At 44.2% G+C, this 19,850-nt stretch overlaps 1 protein-coding gene and 1 long non-coding RNA gene across 8 annotated transcripts in view; one reads left to right on the forward strand and one right to left on the reverse strand.

The window, feature by feature from the left end:
- Positions 1-19,850, forward strand: part of TNRC18 (trinucleotide repeat containing 18) — a 968,701-nt gene that overhangs the window by 232,096 nt on the left and 716,755 nt on the right. The gene's annotated exons all lie outside the window — the stretch shown is intronic.
- The window catches only part of LOC130284313 (uncharacterized), a 111,835-nt gene that overhangs the window by 48,287 nt on the left and 43,698 nt on the right, over positions 1-19,850 (reverse strand). Inside the window, exons 2-3 of one of the 2 annotated variants that reach the window (XR_008846980.1) lie at positions 6,958-7,148; positions 6,166-6,272 (exon numbers count right to left, since the gene is read on the reverse strand). This is a non-coding gene — a long non-coding RNA (uncharacterized LOC130284313). The remainder of the gene's footprint in view (positions 1-6,165; positions 6,273-6,957; positions 7,149-19,850) is intronic. The other variant, XR_008846981.1, reaches the window with a different exon arrangement.

A 19,850-nucleotide genomic window follows, 5' to 3' on the forward strand; every position in this document is an offset into this window, starting at 1 on the left:
ACACACGCACACACATGGAGTTTTATATATATACTAGCTGAGTACCCGGCGTTGCCCGTTTTTTCCTTCCTCATCCTTGTTGGGGAGGAAAAATCAACAAAGGAGGAAGCTTTTGACTTCAAATCCCATCCCCATATATTGTTGTCATATGCCAACCCCATATCCCGTCCTCATACCCCGTCCTCCTATCTCGACCTCCTATCCTGTCCTTCTATCCCGTCCTCCCATCTCGACCCCTTATCCCGTCCTCCCATCTCAACCCCCTATCCCATCCTCCCATCTCCACCTCCTATGCCGACCTCCTATCCCGACCTCCCATCTCCACCTCCTATGCCGACCTCCTATCCCGACCTCCCATCTCCACCTCCTATGCCGACCTCCTATCCCGACCTCCTATCCAGACCTCCCATCTCCACCTCCTATGCCGACCTCCCATCTCCACTTCCTATGCCGACCTCCTATCCCGACCTCCCATCTCCACCTCCTATGCCGACCTCCCATCCCTACCTCCCATCTCAACCTCCTATCCCGACCTTCTATTCCATCCGCCTATCCTGACCTCCTATCTCCACCTCCTATCCTGTCCTCCTATCCTGTCCTCATAACCCGTCCTCCTATCCCAACCATCCTGTCCTCCTATCTCGGCCTCCTATCCCGGCCTCCTATCCCGGCCTCCTATCCCGGCCTCCTATCCCGGCCTCCTATCCCGTCCTCCTATCCCGACCTGTAATATGTGTACCAGGTATTGAAATATCTCCAGCCGTACAGAAGTTATGTGAGAACATACATTTCCCATTGATTTGCATGGGACTTTAAACAAAAACCCTGACCCTCACAAATGTGGGTAGTTAAGGGTTAAATGAACTATCCTATATTTTAAGTGGACATATAAGTAACATGTGACCAAGTATTATCGAAATATCTCCAGCCGTTTGGAAGTTATGCAGTAACATATATTTCCCATAGACGTGTATGGGAATTTAAATATAAACCCTGCCCCTGGCAAATGGGGGGTGAGTAAGGGTTAAATCACCTATCCTATGTTTATTGCTGACATATAAGTAACGTGTGCCAAGTTTCATTTTAATATCTTTAGCCGTTTGGAAGTTTTCGTCGAACATACATACACACACACACACGTTGAATTTTATATATATATATATATATATATATATATATATATATATATATAATAGATATATACACACACACACACACACCAGTGTGCCTCAAGCTGGGCATGCTGGTATTTGTAGTTTTGCAACAGTTTGCTTCCCCTGGTTGGGAAGCAAGCGCTGATATAAATATATGTAAACATACACAGCCCCCCATCCATGGTGTGTATGTATGTGTGTGTGTATATATATATATATATATATATATATATATATATACACATACATACCATGGATGGGGGGGTATGTGTGTATATATATATATATATATATATATATATATATATATATATATATCTAGCGCCGTTTCCCAACCAGAGTGCCTTCAGCTGTTGGAAAACTACAACTCCCAGCATGCCCACTTGTAGTTTTACAACACCTGGAGGCACCCTGGTTGGGAAACGCATATATATACACATAGATAGATAGATTATATATATATATATATATATATATATATATATATATATATAGCAACAGAAGAATGCAGCAGCACACTGCCAGCACAAGGATATAGGTGAAACATCAAAATGCAGTTAAAACATGGAGAGCTATACAGCTATGGTGTAATAGATGCAAATGTGAAACTATGAAATAGTGAGGCACTTAGCTCGCAAATTTGTCTCCGCCGGCGGTCAAATAGCTTGGACCGTCCCACCGCGATAAGGTAGCCTCCTTGGGACGGACCCTACACTGTGTATATGCCTCTGTGTGAACAGTTCAGTAAGCATGGCAGGATCTGGAACATCCAAGACACCTTATATACACACCTGATAGAGGTGGGTGGGGTGCAAGGCCAACATGGAGGTAGCCACTCCCCCGTATGTGCAATACAGACAAAGAATAAGTCAGCCAGCACTTTAGTTGATACCAAACTATTATATGGACCTGGCCTACAGGTGCACGCTACTAGGCTAGATATACAGCAACAGAAGAATGCTGGCAGTGTGCTGCTGCATTCTTCTGTTGCTGTATATCTAGCCTAGTAGCGTGCACCTGTAGGCCAGGTCCATATAATAGTTTGGTTTCAACTAAAGTGCTGGCTGACTTATTCTTTGTCTATATATATATATATATATATATATATATATATATATATATTAGTTTCCCAGCCAGGGTGCCTCAAGCTGTTGTAAAGCTACAAGTGGGCATGCTGGGAGTTGTAGTTTTGCAACAGCTGGAGGCACCCTGGTTGGGAAACGCTGATATATATGTATTCCAAAGAAAATGCAGCACTGCTTATCCATTCCTGAAGCAACAAGGTGCCAGCGCTGTACAAGACCTGATCAGAGTCCATCCATAGATAAAAAAACAAACCAAGGCGCAGCTCTCCAACTGACTGTGATTTATTGTCTCATGTAAGCATTACAACTCCTCCTGGAGCCATTTTCAAGCATAGTGATACACACAACAAAGAGGGCTTTTATGCCCAAATATTTCATTAAGTGCTAATCCATTCCACATAGTGACAATTATCAAAAAATGTACATAAAATTGCATAAGTAAATTAATATATTCATAAATAAAGTAAGGGCATAGATACCATAAAAGTGATATAGTGCATAAGTGTATAAAAGGTATATAAAAAGTTAAAAGACCGCTTGAAAATTATATTTTTACATCAATTACATATACTTACAAAATATCAACACATGTGAACACATAATAATTAATGAAACTAATATATACTTCACAATAGGGAAGAGACATTAATGAACTTAATGAAATCTTTGTTGTGTATCACTATGCTTGAAAATGACTCCAGGAGGAGTTGAAATGTTGTAATGCTTACATGAGACAATGAATCATAGTAAGTTGCCACTGCTCTTACTCCGGAAGTCCACGCTTGTGTCCTTTTGTGGCCCTTGCCGTGCCTGCCTGGCAATGGACACGTTGTCTCCCCCTCTAACAGCCACTTCTGTCTAAGGGAGAGCCCAGACTATTCTGTTTTTCTGCTTTTTAGGGTGCGTTCCCACCTGGCGTATACGCAGCGTATTTCACACTGCGCAAAATTTACGGCGGCAGCAGGAAATATGCTGTGTATTCCTTGCTCACTATACACACAGGGCTTTCCGGCGGCAGCCCTATGTGTGCAGTGAGTTTTGGAGGCGGGGCCGCGTGCCGGTGCATTGCCGTGGAATGAGATTTGCCATAGAATGAGATGGTCCGCCTCCATCACATCCTATTGGCTCTCTCTTGTCACGTGACATATTTAAACGTCACGCATCGATGCGCACAGTAGTGTCAGTTTGGCTATCACAGGGAGAGGGTCTCCTCTCCCTGTGATAGCTGAAGCTGTACGGAGCTCTCATGGCCTCTGTGGCCCGACAGAAGTTCACACATGTACGCAGCTCATACGGCTGGATCATATACACGTACTCTATTATTACATGTACTGTTGATCCACAGCGCTATCGGGATCCCTATGCCCGATGGCGCTGTCATCAGTGTGCGTCCCCGCGAGCGCCCCACGCCCGCAGCTCTACTCCCCGTCCCCCGCAGCTGTACTCCCCGTCCCCCGCAGCTCTACTCCCCGTCCCCCGTCCCCCGCAGCTCTACTCCCCGTCCCCCGCCCCCCGCAGCTCTACTCCCCGTCCCCCGCAGCTCTACTCCCCGTCCCCCGCAGCTCTTCTCCCCGTCCTACGCAGCTCTACACCCCGTCCCCCGCAGCTCTACTCCCCGTCCCCTGTGAACGCTCAGGGAGCGATCCACAGCACTATGGGGATTCCTACGCCCGATGGCGCTGTCATCAGTGTGCGTCCCCGCGAGCGCCCCACGCCCGCAGCTCTACTCCCCGTCCCCCGCAGCTCTACTCCCCGTCCCGTTAACGCTCAGGGAGCGGGGAACAGAAAGTAGAGCATCGGGCGCAGGTAAAGTAGTACTACGCATGCGCAGCATTACGCGAATAACTTGACCTGCGCCCGATGCTCTACTTTCTGTTCCCCGCTCCCTGAGCGTTAACGGGACGGGGAGTAGAGCTGCGGGGGGCGGAGGACGGGGAGTAGAGCTGCGGGCGTGGGGCGCTCGCGGGGACGCACACTGATGACAGCGCCATCGAGATCCCGATAGCGCTGTGGATCAACAGTAAATGTATATGAGGCAGCCGTATGAGCTGCGTACATGTGTGAACTTCTGTCGGGCCACAGAGGCCATGAGAGCTCCGTACAGCTTCAGCTATCACAGGGAGAGGAGACCCTCTCCCTGTGATAGCCAAACTGACACTACTGGGCGCATCGATGCGTGACGTTTAAATATGTCACGTGACAAGAGAGAGCCAATAGGATGTGATGGAGGCGGACCATCTCATTCTATGGCAAATCTCATTCTACGGCAATGCACCGGCGTGACTGGCGCACGGCTCCGCCTCCAAAACTCACTACACACATAGGGCTGCTGCCGAAAAGCCCTGTGTGTATAGTGAGCAAGGAAGACGCAGCGTATTTCCCGCTGCTGCCATAAATTTTGCGCAGTGTGAAATACGCTGCGTATACGCCAAGTCTGAACGCACCCTTAAACAGCCTCCCCTCTCTGCTGCCTCATTGATTAGGCCCCAGGTGGAGGTTTCTCCAGGATCAGGGAGGGAAATACACCCTTTCCTTGCCACACTTTTACAATATATATATATATATATATATATATATATATATATATATGTATATATATATATATATATATATATATATAAAATGTATATCTCATTACAATATTGAAGCGGGGGGAAAACCGTGGAAACTGTTATTCAGTGGTGGTATTGTTCTGTTCTGGTATGGTCGTGTTATTTAGTCACGGTATGATGGTATTGTTCTGTTCTTGTATGGTAGTGTTATGTCATTGTATGGAATATTGTTCACAAACAAATGGGGGAACACAGCCTAAGGCCATGTTTTCAGATCGGACAAAAATGTTTTTCAGATCAAGGGTTGGAGGGAGGGGGCAGCAAATAGTTTTTTGCCTAGGGTGGCAAAAATCCTTGCACCAGCCCTGCCTATAGTGCTGGGAGGTGTGTGCAGCCTCAGCCAGTTACACACTGAATCTCTCCACTCACAGAGCAGGTGGGTGGAAGCTGCTCTCAGAGAACTGTGAGGAGCTTGCTGGCATTCAGAACAGAGCCGCACTAACTGCCAGGAGATGTAGTTAGCCAGTATGGCAGGGGGAGGGAAGGATGGCAAAGAATATTAACCAGCCAGAGAAGAACACAAGGGCCACAGAACCATGCATATCAGTCAGGATCATTTACAGGGGACATATCCAGATAGTGTGGTCGCTTTGGATTTTTAATATTTTTTTAATTATCATTATATACTTCTCTGGAGTACCCTTTTAAGAGAGGCATAGAAGCTCATGACCACAACATAGTTTTGTCTCTGTAGAAATCACTACTCAGACCCACACATGGAGTTGTGTGTCCAGTTTTGGGTTCCTGTATTTATAAAGGAAATTGCTGTAATTAAGGGAATGGGTGGGTCGGAATACCAAGACAGGTTGTCAAGCTTGGAGATATTCAATTTGAAAAAAAACGCCTTAGGTGTGATTTGATCAAAATGTAAAAATGTATGAATGGCCAATACAGGGATCTTTCTAGTGATCTTCTTATACCTAGGACATGATAATAAGGTTTCACGATCTTCACAGATGGAGATTTTTCTTTACTGTAAGAGCAGTGAGACTTCAGATCTCTCTGCCACATTATGTTGTGATGGCTAACTCAATAAACAAAAAAGGGGGCCTGGATGTTTTTTTTTTCCCCAGAAAAATATATTACAGGTTATAGATACTAGATTTCTGGAGACAGGATGTGGATACACGGATTTATTCTGACTGCCATATATAAAGTTGGTAAGGAATTTTGCCTCTAGTATGGGGCATTGCCTTCTATCTCACAAGGGTTTTTGCATCTCTCTAGTCAACATCACATTGTAGGGTTATGCACTGAATTTGATAGACTCTTGTCTTTTATAAACCTTATAAACTAACTATATAAGTAACTTACCCCCTGTAATGGAGGGGACTCTCAGGGGCTCAATAACAACAGAGCACTAATGTCATCTTGTCATCATTGGGAAGGCTTTGTAGGCAATCGTCAGTAAGTCCAGATTTCTGGCGAGAAACCAAACATAGTTGTAGACCAGTCAATCTAATAAATATTAAGAAGTGCTGGTTTTATTATAAAGTCAAATACATATGACTCCTTTGAGCTAAAGACCTCTTATTCAGATATTTTATGGCAGTGATACAAAAAAGTGTTTAAATAGACTTAAAATGGCATCCAATTACATCACTGAGGGTTTGCTGAAATATTTGTTTGGGTGGCATCACTTCTATACTCCACTAATTCTGTATTGTCTATTAGCTGATACAGTATGTTTTCGGGCTGCACGATATATTGCAAAAGCAATCGAATCACGATTCTTGCTTTTTGCGATATAGCGATACGCCCCCCCGGGAAAACATGCGATTATCTGCTCGGGCCGGCTCCCGTGGCGGGCGTGTCATAAGCCGATAAATACGGGTATCTACATTTGTTTTTAAACAAATGTAGATACCCGTATTTATCGGCTTATGACACGCACCCCTGCCTGCGTGTTATATGCCAATAAATCTTCTGGTCACTGATTTAAAGCGGCTGCAGTAGCGGCTGCTTCTGAAGTATTGGCAGCCCGGCCGTGGCCACTTTAAATCAGTGACCAGTGGCGGCTCCTCCCCGCTGTGCTTTTAATTTTCCTTACCTCCCTCCTCCCTCATCATTCCCCCACTTTTTATAGTTTTTTTTTATTTTCCTTACCTCGCTGCGATTCGGCAGGCCAGGTCAGACGGCGGGTCTTGCGGGCTGTGTGGTCATGAAGCAGATGAAGGACGTCCTCTCCCGGCTCCTCTGCGCAGCATCAGTGACATCACTTTTCATTTCCTGCAGCCTCCGTGAGTCAGAGTTCAGAGTGCGGCGACTTCAGTAAATGAAAAGTGACGTCACCGATGCTGCGCAGAGAAGCCGGGCAAGAAGTTATATAGTTAGTACGGTCAAAAAAAATACATACATCCATCAAGTTCAACCAGGAAATTGAAGGGTAGGGGTGTGGTGGGATATTGGGGGAAGGGATGGGATTTTATATTTGTTGTTCTGTTCCAGGAATGTATCTAACCCTGTTTTAAATTTATTAATCGTTCCTGCTGTGACTAGTTCCTGAGGTAGACGGTTCCATAAATTCACTGTTCTTATGGTAAAGAAGGCATGTCGCCCCTTGAGACTAAACCTTTTCTTCTCCCAAACAGAGGGAGTGCCCCCTTTTCCTTTGAGGGGGCTTAACCTGGAACAGTTTTTCTCCATATGTTTTGTCTGGGCCATTAACCCCTTAAGGACCAAGGACGTACCGGTACGTCCTTGGTCCTGCTCTCCTGATATAACGCGGGGTTACACAATAACCCCGCATCATATCACGGCGGGCCCGGCGTCATAGTGAAGCCGGGACCCGCCTCTAATAGCTATTAACCCTTTAGCCGCGCGCTCAGAGCTGAGCCGCGTGGCTAAAACCGAAAGCGAAAGTTGCCGGCTAGCTCAGTGGGCTGTTCGGGATAGCCGCGGCGAAATCGTGGCATCCCGAACAGCTTACAGGACAGCGGGAGGGCCCCTACCTGCCTCCTCGCTGTCCGATCGCCGAATGACTGCTCAGTGCCTGAGATCCAGGCATGAGCAGTCATGCGGCAGAATCGTCAATCACTGGTTTCCTATGAGAAACCAGTGATCAATGATGAAGATCAGTGTATGCAGTGTTATAGGTCCCTATGGAACCTATAACACTGCAAAAAAAAAGTGAATAAAGATCATTTAATTCCTCCCCTATTAAAAGTTTGAATCACCCCCCTTTTCCAATAAAAAAAAAAGTGTAAATAAAAATAAACATATATGGTATCACCGCGTGCGGAAATGTCCGAATTATAAAAATATATAATTAATTAAACCGCTCGGTCAATGGCGTGCGCGCAAAAAAATTCCAAAGTCCAAAATAGGGCATTTTTGGTCACTTTTTATATCATTTAAAAATGAATAAAAAGCAATCAATAAATCCTATCAATGCAAAAATGGTACCGTTAAAAACTTCAGATCACGGCGCAAAAAATGAGCCCTCATCCCGCCCCATAGATGGAAAAATAAAAAAGTTATAGGGGTCAGAAGATGACAATTTTAAACGTATTAATTTTCCTGCATGTAGAAGCCGGCTTCTTACATGACAGTGGGCTCAGCCTATCACCGGCCGGGGCGGGGCATCGCTCCGGCCGGTGATAGGCTGATGGCTGTCCGACGTTCCAGTCCCCAGCGTAAGGCTGATGTAGGTAAGTTAAAGTTTATTTTCTTTATCTTTTGCAGCCCAGGCATAGGGATACAGCGTACAGCAGTGGTCTCAAACCTGCGGACCTCCAGCTGTTGCAAAACTACAACTCCCAGCATGCCCGGACAGCCGTTGGTTGTCTGGGCATGCTGGGAATTGTAGTTTTGCAACATCTGGAGGTCCGCAGGTTGGAGACCACTGGCGTATAGTGAGTTCCAGCGCCAGCGGCCCCCAACAAAGAGGAGGAGGGCAATGCTTGACATATGTGAGTAGTACCCCGCTGGACTGATAATTGGGGGGGAGTAGAACAGCGCTGGCGGGTCACATATGATTAGTTCCCCAATGTGGGGCCGATTCATTCATTCCCGAGGGGGAGGGGCCCAACCGGTATTGCGGTATGGGAAAAATTCATATCGTGCAGCACAAAAATTTCGGTATTCTGTATGAACCGGTATATCGCCCAGCCCTACTGAGAGGTCACCCTTGCTGTTTTTGTCCCTCATCTTTAAGAGTCCTCAGCTTTTATGTATTTGTGCATTTTCTTTAGTATAGTATATTTTGTATATTATTTCTTTCAAACGGCTCCAATCTTTTTTCTTGCGCTGTATCATATGTTTATAGGAGCTCTTTAGCAACTTTTTACAGATAGGTGTCATTAGCTTTGAGGATTTTTTATCCCACTATTACTCTTATTTTGGCATTGGGTTACACCTATTTTTGTTAATGTCTGCATTATTCTAATTACACCAGAAAGAGTATAAATATTAAATATAATTCATTAATGTATATAAATAAATCAACAAATGTACATATATAAATATGTAAGTAAGAAAGAAATGATAAAATAAAATGACAATAGTGCATTATATTATATTTTTATTTTATTATTTATTACATGTAGGGATTTTGTTGTTGCTCGGTCTTCATTTTAAGTAATGTATTTGCAATTTTTGGTTGCTTTTGTCTAATATTTCATGCCCTTGCACTTAAATATATGCCCTACTTTAACCCTTTTATGACACATGACATGTGTGTATGTGTGGTAGCCCTTGGGGGTGTATGGTAGTTGGGGTGTTGTTTCGGTAGATGAGGGGTTAATGTTAACCCTATAGTTCGTGACGCCAGGCTCAGGGCTAGTATGCTGAGGTAATTTTCCGGCCTATCTCCGCCCTTCCCAGTAACGATGGGTTCATGCATAAAATGACTGAAGGTCCACAAGGAACTTGAACTTGGATAACTTTACTTAAATGCTTGCGATACATCCAATGAACAGTAGCAGTCTCAGGAATACAGTCTTTATCTAGTGCAATGACTGACAGTTGTTGCGGAACTTGACTTCTCCCAAAAGTCTCTGAATTACGGAATATTGCGAAGATCCGTCAGGATTTAGGGAATAGATAAGGTCCGGTGATCTTGCAGAGTGTTTAGGGATTGACACACTCACAATTTAGAAGATATCAGCCGTCGCCGCAAGGCTCAGGCCTAAACTCACTGATGACAGCAGAGCAGATCCTTCACCATCAACAGCCCACGAGGAAAAAGAGTGAGCAATGGCCGCCGCTCCCTTATATGGGCAGGGGCAGGGCCGTGTTTACTGGTTCAATCACTGTCACTCACCGTTACAAGGAGCGATGGGAGATCAACGTCACAAGGACCTCCAAAGGTCCTTAAGCATAAAACCATAGAGTTCACCTGTTCACGTGACCCGCAGGTCCTGTTATGCTATGCACAGATAATTAACCATTTATGTACACTTGTACAAGCCTATATTATATATATATATATATATATATATATATATATATATATATATGTATAAAGCCTGATGGGCTGTATTTGTGCGAGGGGCGGAAGTAATTATCGCTCCCTGCACTTCCAGGTGGGGCTCATTGGGAACAGGTGGGGGCGTGTGTAGATAACTTCCCCCTCTCCTACAGGGGCGGATTACGTGTCGTTTGTGGAACCCTCCCAACCCTCCCTTATCTTATTCCTTCACTATAGTGCATGCCCTCTATAGGCGTGCCCTCATTGCGCGGTTATGGCACAACTCAGACCGCTATGCTAGGGTAAGATCTTGTATAGGTATGTAGGCAATCTTTCCTGTCACTAGTACACGTATGGAGCCCCGATCACAAATATATATATATATATACATACAAATCCTAAGAATTATTAGATAACTAATACCTAGATGAGAGGTGACTAGTTAAGAAAAACCCCAACGTCCTATGGGGACTCTGGCTATGGGACCTATATACAATGGTACCGGATAGGATGCGGTACCGGGACACCACATGTGCATGTCATGGGGCCATTAAGGACAAATGGCACGTGCTCCATGGTGAATTCAGTAGCTGGGGCTGCCGCTAACAGCTGGTGGTTATAAACTGTAATGCCCCAACGTGTGTGGACCCACTTTGCCACTAACCATCTTGGCTTAGGGTACAATGTCAGACGCAGCAGAGCTGACTGGGTGTTTATAGCAGAGCAGGTGCTGTGAGAACAGCAAAGCTGAGTAGGCTACAGGTGCAGATGGGTGGAACAAGCTTGCTGGTAGACAGAGGCATGGTCAACAATCTTAATTTCACACACAGAAAAGGAAAGACAGAATCCAAGGGATGAGGCGAAGGCAAAGTCCAGAATGCAGGCTATGGTCAGGAATTACTTGATTAGCAGACAAACTCAGAGACCTATGCTGTGCAGGAACTGCACTATTGCTCAGGCATTCGAGAGCAGGTGGAGCAGAGTTATGTAGGCAATGCCTGGCAGGGATTCGAGGGGGATCCATTAGGGAGTGCACACTGTCCCTATAAGTCTCAGCCAGTGCTCGCACGTGGCCCCTAGGGGGCAGAGAGGAAACTGCAGCAATGGCTGAAGCAGCAGGAGATAGTCCAGATGAAGAAGGCAAGGATGCCCAGCAGACAAATGGCACAGAGAATGTCGCATGACGCTGGTAAGAACCAGGACACACAGTACGCTTTTACCATTTGATTATAAAAATATGTAAACATAATAAAAGAAAACATATTTGGTATCACCACGAGCAAAATTGTCCAAATTTTTAAAATATAACATTGTTTACTCCCTCTGATAAATATTGTATACGTAACAAAACGCCAAACCCCAGAATTACGTTTATTTGTTCACATCACATCCTAGAAAAAATGGACTAAAAAGTTATCAGAAATTCCAATCAATTCCAGTATGGTACTGATAAAAACTACAGATCATGGCACGAAAAATTAGCCCTCATAAAGCCCTTATACGAACAAATAAAAAAGTAATAGGAGTCAGAAAATGGCAATTTCCCCTTTAACGACAATGGACGTAAGTGTACACCCTTGTGCCCTAGTACTTAATGTACTAGAAGGTACATTTACTTTCAGTACATAAAGCAACTGCAGCTCCTGCACGGCGGGTCCCGGCTTCTATCAGCAGCTGGGGACCTGCGGGTAAAGGCTGGCATCAGCGATCATGCTGATGTCCACCATTAAATCTTCAAATGCCATGAACATCACTAATCATGGCATCTAAAGCATAACAGGGGATTAGAAAGACTCGTCGGTCCACCCGCTGCATAATCGCATGGGTCAGATAAGCCAAGATGGTATGCCAAGATGGTATGCCTGCCTATGCATAACACTGAACAGTAAAAGAAATTGAGAGATTACATTTTTAATGTCCCTATAGGGGACTACTTATAGCAAAGTCTGTAAAAAAAAAATAAATAAAAATTGAAATTTCAGTTTGCAAAAAAGTGTAAAAAATAAATAAGTGGTATTATTGTGTGCGATAATGCCAATGATTCTGTTGGTGAACAGTGTAAAAATAATTTAAAAAAATCTGAAATTGCTTTTGGTCACACCACATTCCAGAATTTTTTTTTATGGAAAGTCATATATAGGCAAAAATGGTACCAATAAAAATTGCACATCACGGTGTAAAAAATAAGCCCTCAAACAGCCCTGTATACGTACATTTGAGAAGGTTATAGGGGTCAGAATAGGTCGATTCAAACATACTAATTTTATTTTTAAAAAAGCATAATAAAAGTACAATAATAAAAAAAGCATGTAACATGGGTATCATTTTAATTGTATTGACCCACAGAATAAAGAGTTTTATCATAAAGTGCACTGCATGAAAAATGAAACCCTCAAAAATGCAAAAATTTCAGTTTTCTTTTCAATTTCCCCACAAAATTAATACTTTTTTGGTTGCACCATACGTTTTATGGTAAAATGAAAGGTAGCATTACAAAGTACAATTGGACACACAAAAATCATATGGGTCTAAAGAGAATAGGAGTTATGGCTCTTAGAAGGCGAGGCAAAAATGCAAAAATGAAGATTGCTGTGTTATTGAGTCCAAATGGGCTCATCCCACTATGACGTGCATTCTGCTCTTGGAAGTGCTTCATAGACCAGGACAGGCGCAGGGTGTATATTTATTCCTTGTGTCCTTAAACCATTAAGGACACAGACCATTTGGCCTTAACCCCTTAAGAACTGAGCCCTTTTTCACCTTAAGGACTGAGCCCTTTTTTGCAATTCTGACCACTGTCACTTTAAGCAGTAATAACTCAGGGATGCTTTTATTGTTTTGATTCCGAGATAGTTTTTTTGTGACATATTCTACTTTAACACAGTGGTAAATTTTCGTCCTTACTTGCATCCTTTCTTGGTGAAAAATCCCCAAATTTCATGAAAATTTTGAAAATGTTGCATTTTTCTAACTTTGAAACTCTCTGCTTGTAAAGAAAATGAATATTCCAAATAAATCATATATTGATTCTCAAATACAATATGTCTACTTTATGTTGGCATCATAAAGTCGACATGTTTTTACTTTTGGAAGCCATCAGAGGGCTTCAAAGTTCAGCAGCAATTTTCCAATTTTTCACAAAATTTTCAAAATCGGAGTTTTTCAGGCACCAGTTCAGTTTTGAAGTGGATTAGAGGGGTCTTCATATTAGAAATACCCCACAAATGGCCCCATTATAAAAACTGCACCCCTCCAAGTATTCAAAATGACATTCAGAAAGTGTGTTAACCCTTTAGATGTTTCACAGGAATAGCAGCAAGGTAAAGGAGAAAATTCAAAATCTTCATTTTTTACCTTTAGCATGTTCTTGTAGACCCAGTTTTTCAAATTTTACCAGGGGTAAAAGGAGAAAAAGCCCCCCAAAATTTGTAACCCAATTTCTCTCGAGTAAGGAAATACCCCATATGTGTATGTCAAGTGTTCGGCGGGCGCAGTAGAGGGCTCAGAAGGGAAGGAGCGACAATGGGATTTTGAAGAGTGAATTTTGCTGAAATGGTTTTTTGGGGGCATGTCACATTTAAGAAGCCTCTATGGTGCCAGAACAGCAGAAAACCCCACATGGCCTACCATTTTGGAAACTAGACCCCTCAAGGCACTTAACAAGGGGTCCAGTGAGCCTTAACACCCCACAGATGTTTGACGACTTTTCGTTAAAGTTGGATGTGTAAATTAATTTTTATTTTTTTTCACTAAAATGCTGGTTTTCCCCCAACTTTTAAATTTTTACAAGGAGTTATAGGAGAAATGCCCCCCAAAATTTGTAACCCCATTTCTTCTGAGTATGGAAATACCCCATATAAGGTTATAAAGGGTTCTGCAGGCAAATTACAATGCTCAGAAGAGAATGAGCGCCATTGAGCTTATGGCGAGAGAACTTGTTTGGAATAGAAGTCAGGGGCCATATGCGTTTACAAAGCCCCCCGTGGTGTCAGAACAGTGGACCCCCCACATGTGACCCTATTTTGGAAACGACACCCCTCACAGAATTTAATAAGGGGTGCAGTGAGTATTTACACTCCACTGGCGTTTGACAGATCTTTGGAACAGTGGGCTGTGCAAATGAAAAATTTTATTTTTCATTTTCACGGACCACTGTTCCAAAAATCTGTCAGATACCTGTGAGGTGTAAATGCTCACTGCACCCCTTATTGCAATACGTGAGGGGTGTAGTTTCCAAAATGGGGTCACATCTGGGTATTTATTATTTTGCGTTTATGGCAGAACCGCTGTAAAATCAGCCACCCCTGTGCAAATCACCAATTTAGACCTAAAATGTGTATATGTAGTGTTTTACCCTTTATTATGTGTTAGTGTAGTGTTTTTAGGATACATTCACATGGGCGCAGGATTACAATGAGTTTCACGCTGGGAGTTTGAGCTGCGGCGGAAAATTTGCCGCATACCAAACTTTCAGCAAAACTCTCTGTAAACCCGCCCGTGTGAATGTACCTTCGGGGGGGGGGGGGGGGGGGTGCAAACCTCCAGCTGTTGCAAAACTACAACTCCCAGCATGCACTGAATGACCATACATGCTGGGAGTTGTAGTTATGCAACAGATGGAGGCACATTGCTTGCAAAACACAAAGTTTGTGACTTATCTCAGTGTTTCGCAACCAGTGTGCCTCCAGCTGTTGCAAAACTAGAACTCCCAGCATGTACTGTCTCTCAGTGCATGCTTGAAGTTGTATTTTTGCAACAGCTGGAGGCACACTGGTTGCAAAACACTGAGTTAGCTAACAAACTCAGTTTCACAACCAATGTGTGTCCAGCTGTTGCAAAACTGCAACAATCGGCATGCATTCACAGCCGAAGGGAATGCTGGGAGTTGTAGTTTTGCAACAGCTGGAGGCACACTGCTACAACTCCCAGCATGCCCTTTGGTAGTCTCTGCATGCTGGGAGTTGTAGTTTTGCAACAGCTGGCTGCACACTTTTTCATAGAAAAAAGTGCCTCCAATCTCCGCCATCTTCGCCGTCCCGATTGCCGCCCAGCAGGGTCGTGATTGATCGGTCATTCCGACCGATCAATAACGTGATCGTGAGGCGGCACCTGTGCCACCTCACTCCTGCTGGGTAAGGGTGAATGGGGCTGTCTCGGAAAGCCCCATTGACCCTTTTTTTTCCGGTTCACCGGAGATCCGATTGACCCGGAAAAGCTGCAAACCGTTGATCTGAATTGACCGAAGATCGCCGACATGGGGGGGTATCTCGGGACCCCCCAGGGGTTTGCACGGGGTGCCTGCTGATAAATATCCTTAAGGACTTTAAAACGGCGTCCTTAAGGGGTTAAAGGGGTCGAAAACCATTTATTTAAAATCAACTGAAGCAAGAAAGTTATAAATTACTTCTATTAAACAAAATCCTAATCCTTTCAATACTTATCAGCTGCTGTATACTGCAGAGGAAGTTCTTTTCTTTTTTTAATTTCTTTTCTGTCTATCCACGGTGCTCTCTGCTGACACCTCTGTCCATGTCAGGAACGATCCAGAGCAGGATGGGTTTGCTATGGGGATTAGCTCCTGCTCTGGACAGTTCCTGACATGGACAGAGGTGTCGGCAGAGAGCACCGTGGACAGGCAGAAAAGAAATTCAAAAAGAAAAGAACTTTCTCTGTAGTATACAGCAGCACTGGAAGGATTAAGGTTTTTTTAATGGAAGTAATTAACAAATCTGTATAACTTTTTGACACCAGTTGATTTAAAATAAATTGTTTTTCGCCGGAGTACCCCTTTAACCCCTTCAGGACCAAGCCCATTTTGGCCTTAAGGACCAGAGCGTTTTTTGCACATCTGACCACTGTCACTTTAAACATTAATAACTCTGGAATGCTTTTAGTTATCATTCTGATTCTGAGATTGTTTTTTCGTGACATATTCTACTTTAACATGGTGGTAAATTTTTGTGGTAACTTGCATCCTTTCCTTGTGAAAAATCCAAAAATTTGATGAAAAATTTGAAAATTTTGCATTTTTCTAACTTTGAAGCTCTCTGCTTGTAAGGAAAATGTATATTACAAATAAAAAAAATTTTTATTCACATATACAATATGTCTACTTTATGTCTGCATCATAAAAGTGACGAGTTTTTACTTTTGGAAGACACCAGAGGGCTTCAAAGTTCAGCAGCAATTTTCCAATTTTTCACAAAATTTTCAAACTCACTATTTTTCAGGGACCAGTTCAGGTTTGAAGTGGATTTGAAGGGTCTTCTTATTAGAAATACCCCACAAAAGACCCCATTATAAAAACTGCACCCCCCAAAGTATTCAAAATGACATTCAGTCATCATTTTAACCCTTTAGGTGTTTCACAGGAATAGAAGCAAAGTGAAGGAGAAAATTCACAATCTTCATTTTTTACACTCGCATGTTCTTGTAGACCCAATTTTTAAATTTTTACAAGGGGTAAAAGGAGAAAATGTATACTTATATTTGTAGCCCAATTTCTTTCGAGTAAGCACATACCTCATATGTCTATGTAAAGTGTTCGGCGGGCGCAGTAGAGGGCTCAGAAGGGAAAGAGCGATAAGGGGATTTTGGAGAGTACGTTTTTCTGAAATGGTTTTTGGGGACATGTTGCATTTAGGAAGCCCTTATGGTGCCAGAACAGCAAAAAACCCTCACATGGCATACCATTTTGGAAACTAGACCCCTTGAGGTACGTAACAAGGAATAAAGTGAGCCTTAATACCCCACAGGTGTTTCACGACTTTTGCATATGTAAAAAAAAAAAAAAAATTTTCACTAAAATGTGTGTTTCCCCCCTAATTTCACCTTTTTGCAAGGGTTAATAGCAGAAAATACCCCCCAAAATTTGTAACCCCATCTCTTCTGAGTATGGAGGTACCCCATAAGTTGACCTGAAGTGCACTATGGGCGAACTACAATGCTCAGAAGAGAAGGAGTCATATTTGGCTTTTTGAGAGCAAATTTTGCTCGGGGGGCATGTCGCATTTAGGAAGCCCCTAAGGTGCCAGAACAGCAAAAAAAAACACACATGGCATACCATTTTGGAAACTAGACCCCTTGAGGAACGTAACAAGGGGTACAGTGAGCATTTGCCCCCCACTGGTGTCTGACAGATCTTTGGAACAGTGGGCTGTACAAGTTTTCATTTTCATGGACCACTGTTCCAAAGATCCGTCAGACACCTGTGGGGGGTAAATTCTCACTGCACCCCTCATTACATTCCGTGAGGGGTGTCGTTTCCGAAATGGGGTCACATGTGGGTTTTTTTTTTTTTTTGCGTTTGTCAAAACCGCTGTAACAATCAGCCACCCCTGTGCAAATCACCTCAAATGTACATGGTGCGCTCTCCCTTCTGGGCCTTGTTGTGCGCCCCCAGAGCGCTTTGCGCTCACATATGGGGTATCTCTGTAGTCGGGAGAAATTGCGTTACAAATTTTGGGGGGCTTTTTTCCCTTTTACCTCTTGTGAAAATGTAAAGTATAGGGCAACATCAGCATGTTAGTGTAAAAAATAAAAATATTTTACACTAACATTCTGGTGTAGACCCCAACATTTCCTTTTCATGAAGGGTTAAAGAAGAAAAAGCCCCCCAAACCTTGTAACACAATTTCTCCCGAGTACAGCGATACCCCATATGTGGCCCTAAACTGTTGCCCTGAAATATGACAGGGCTCCAAAGTGAGAGCGCCATGTGCATTTGAGGCCTAAATTAGGGATTTGCATAGGGGTGGACATAGGGGTATTCTACGCCAGTGATTCCCAAACAGGGTGCCTCCAGCTGTTGCAAAACTCCCAGCATGCCTGAACAGTCAACGGCTGTCCGACAATACTGGGAGTTGTTGTTTTTCAACAGCTGGAGGCTCTGCTTTGGAAACAGTGGTGTACCGGACGTTCTTATTGGGGGAGGGGGGCTGTGTAAGGGTATGTGTATATGTAGTGTTTTTAACTTTTTATTTTATTTTGTGTTAGTGTAGTGTAGTGTTTTTAGGGTACAGTCACATGGGCGGGGGATTACAGCGAGTTTGCCAGCGCAAAATTTGCTGCATCTCAAGATGCGAGAAACCCACTGCAAAAGCCTCGCCCATGTGAATGTACCCTGTACATTCACGGGGGTGGCGTGGCGGGGGGGGGGGGGAAGGGGGGCTTGCATCAGCTGTTGCAAAACCACAACTCCCAGCATGCATGGTCTGTTAGTGCATGCTGGGAGTCATAGTTTTGCAACAGCTGGAGGCACACAGGTTAGGGAACACTGAGTTAGAAACAGACAATGTTTCCCAACCAGTGTGTCTCCAGTTGTTGCAAAACTACAACTCCCAGCATGCCCAGACAGCTGAAGGGCATGCTGGGAGTTGTAGTTCGGCAACATCTGAAGGGCCAGATGTTGCTGAACTAAAACTCCCAGCATGCCTGGACAGTCAGTGCATACTGGGAGTTGTAGTTTTGCAACAGCTGGAAGAGCACAGATTGGAGACCATTATACAATGGTCTCCAAACTGGGGCCCTCCAGATGTTGCAAAACTACAACTCCCAGCATGCATGGTCTTTTAGTGCATGCTGGGAGTTATAGTTTTGCAACAGCTGGAGGCACACAGGTTAGGAAACACTGAGTTAGAAACAATGTTTCCCAACCAGTGTGTCTCCAGCTGTTGCAAAACTACAACTCCCAGCATGCCCAGACAGCTGAAGGGCATGCTGGGAGTTGTAGTTCGGCAACATCTGAAGGGCCAGATGTTGCTGAACTAAAACTCCCAGCATGCCTGGACAGTCAGTGCATGCTGGGAGTTGTAGTTTTGCAACAGCTGGAAGAGCACAGATTGGAGACCATTATACAATGGTCTCCAAACTGAGGCCCTCCAGATGTTGCAAAACTACAACTCCCAGCATGCCCAGACAGCCAAAGGCTGTCTAGGCATGCTGGGAGTTGTAGTTTTCAGACTCCTAGAAGCAGCAGTGAAGATCTTCACTGCTGCCTCTGAGGACCACATACTTACCCGTCGCTGCTCGTCCACGTGGCCGGTCCCGCGCTGCTTCTCGGTCCCGCCGCTGAATCAGGTAAGTCCGCCGGTCCCCACGTGTTCCCCCCGAATGCCGCAGGTCCCCGCAAGCCCCTGCAGCCTTCGTCCCCCGTTCTGCCCGACTTCCAGGGGCGGGCAGTGCGGGGGATCTGAACTTTCACCCCAGATCACTGTGATTGGTCCACAGGGACCAATCACAGTGATCGCTGACCAGGACCATCAATTGATGGTCCTGGGGGTGAAGCAGAAGTTGTCCCCTGCTGGAAACAGCGGGACTTCTGCCAGTTAACCCGTGCGATGCTGCGTATCGCCGGGTTAACTGCATGTCATTTATAAACGCCGGGATGCGCGAACGCACTGCACAACCCGGCGTTTATATATGACATTCTGCGGGAAGGGGTTAAAGGACACAGACAATTTTATTTTGGCATTTTAATTTTTCCTCCTTGCCTTCTAAAAATCATAACTCTTTTATATTTTCATCCACAGACCCATATGAGGATTTGTTTTTTGCGCTACCAGTTGTCCTTTGTAAAATGTATGGCGCA

Source organism: Hyla sarda, chromosome 8 (genome assembly GCF_029499605.1).
Source record: "Hyla sarda isolate aHylSar1 chromosome 8, aHylSar1.hap1, whole genome shotgun sequence".
NCBI classification, from domain to species: Eukaryota; Metazoa; Chordata; class Amphibia; order Anura; family Hylidae; genus Hyla; species Hyla sarda.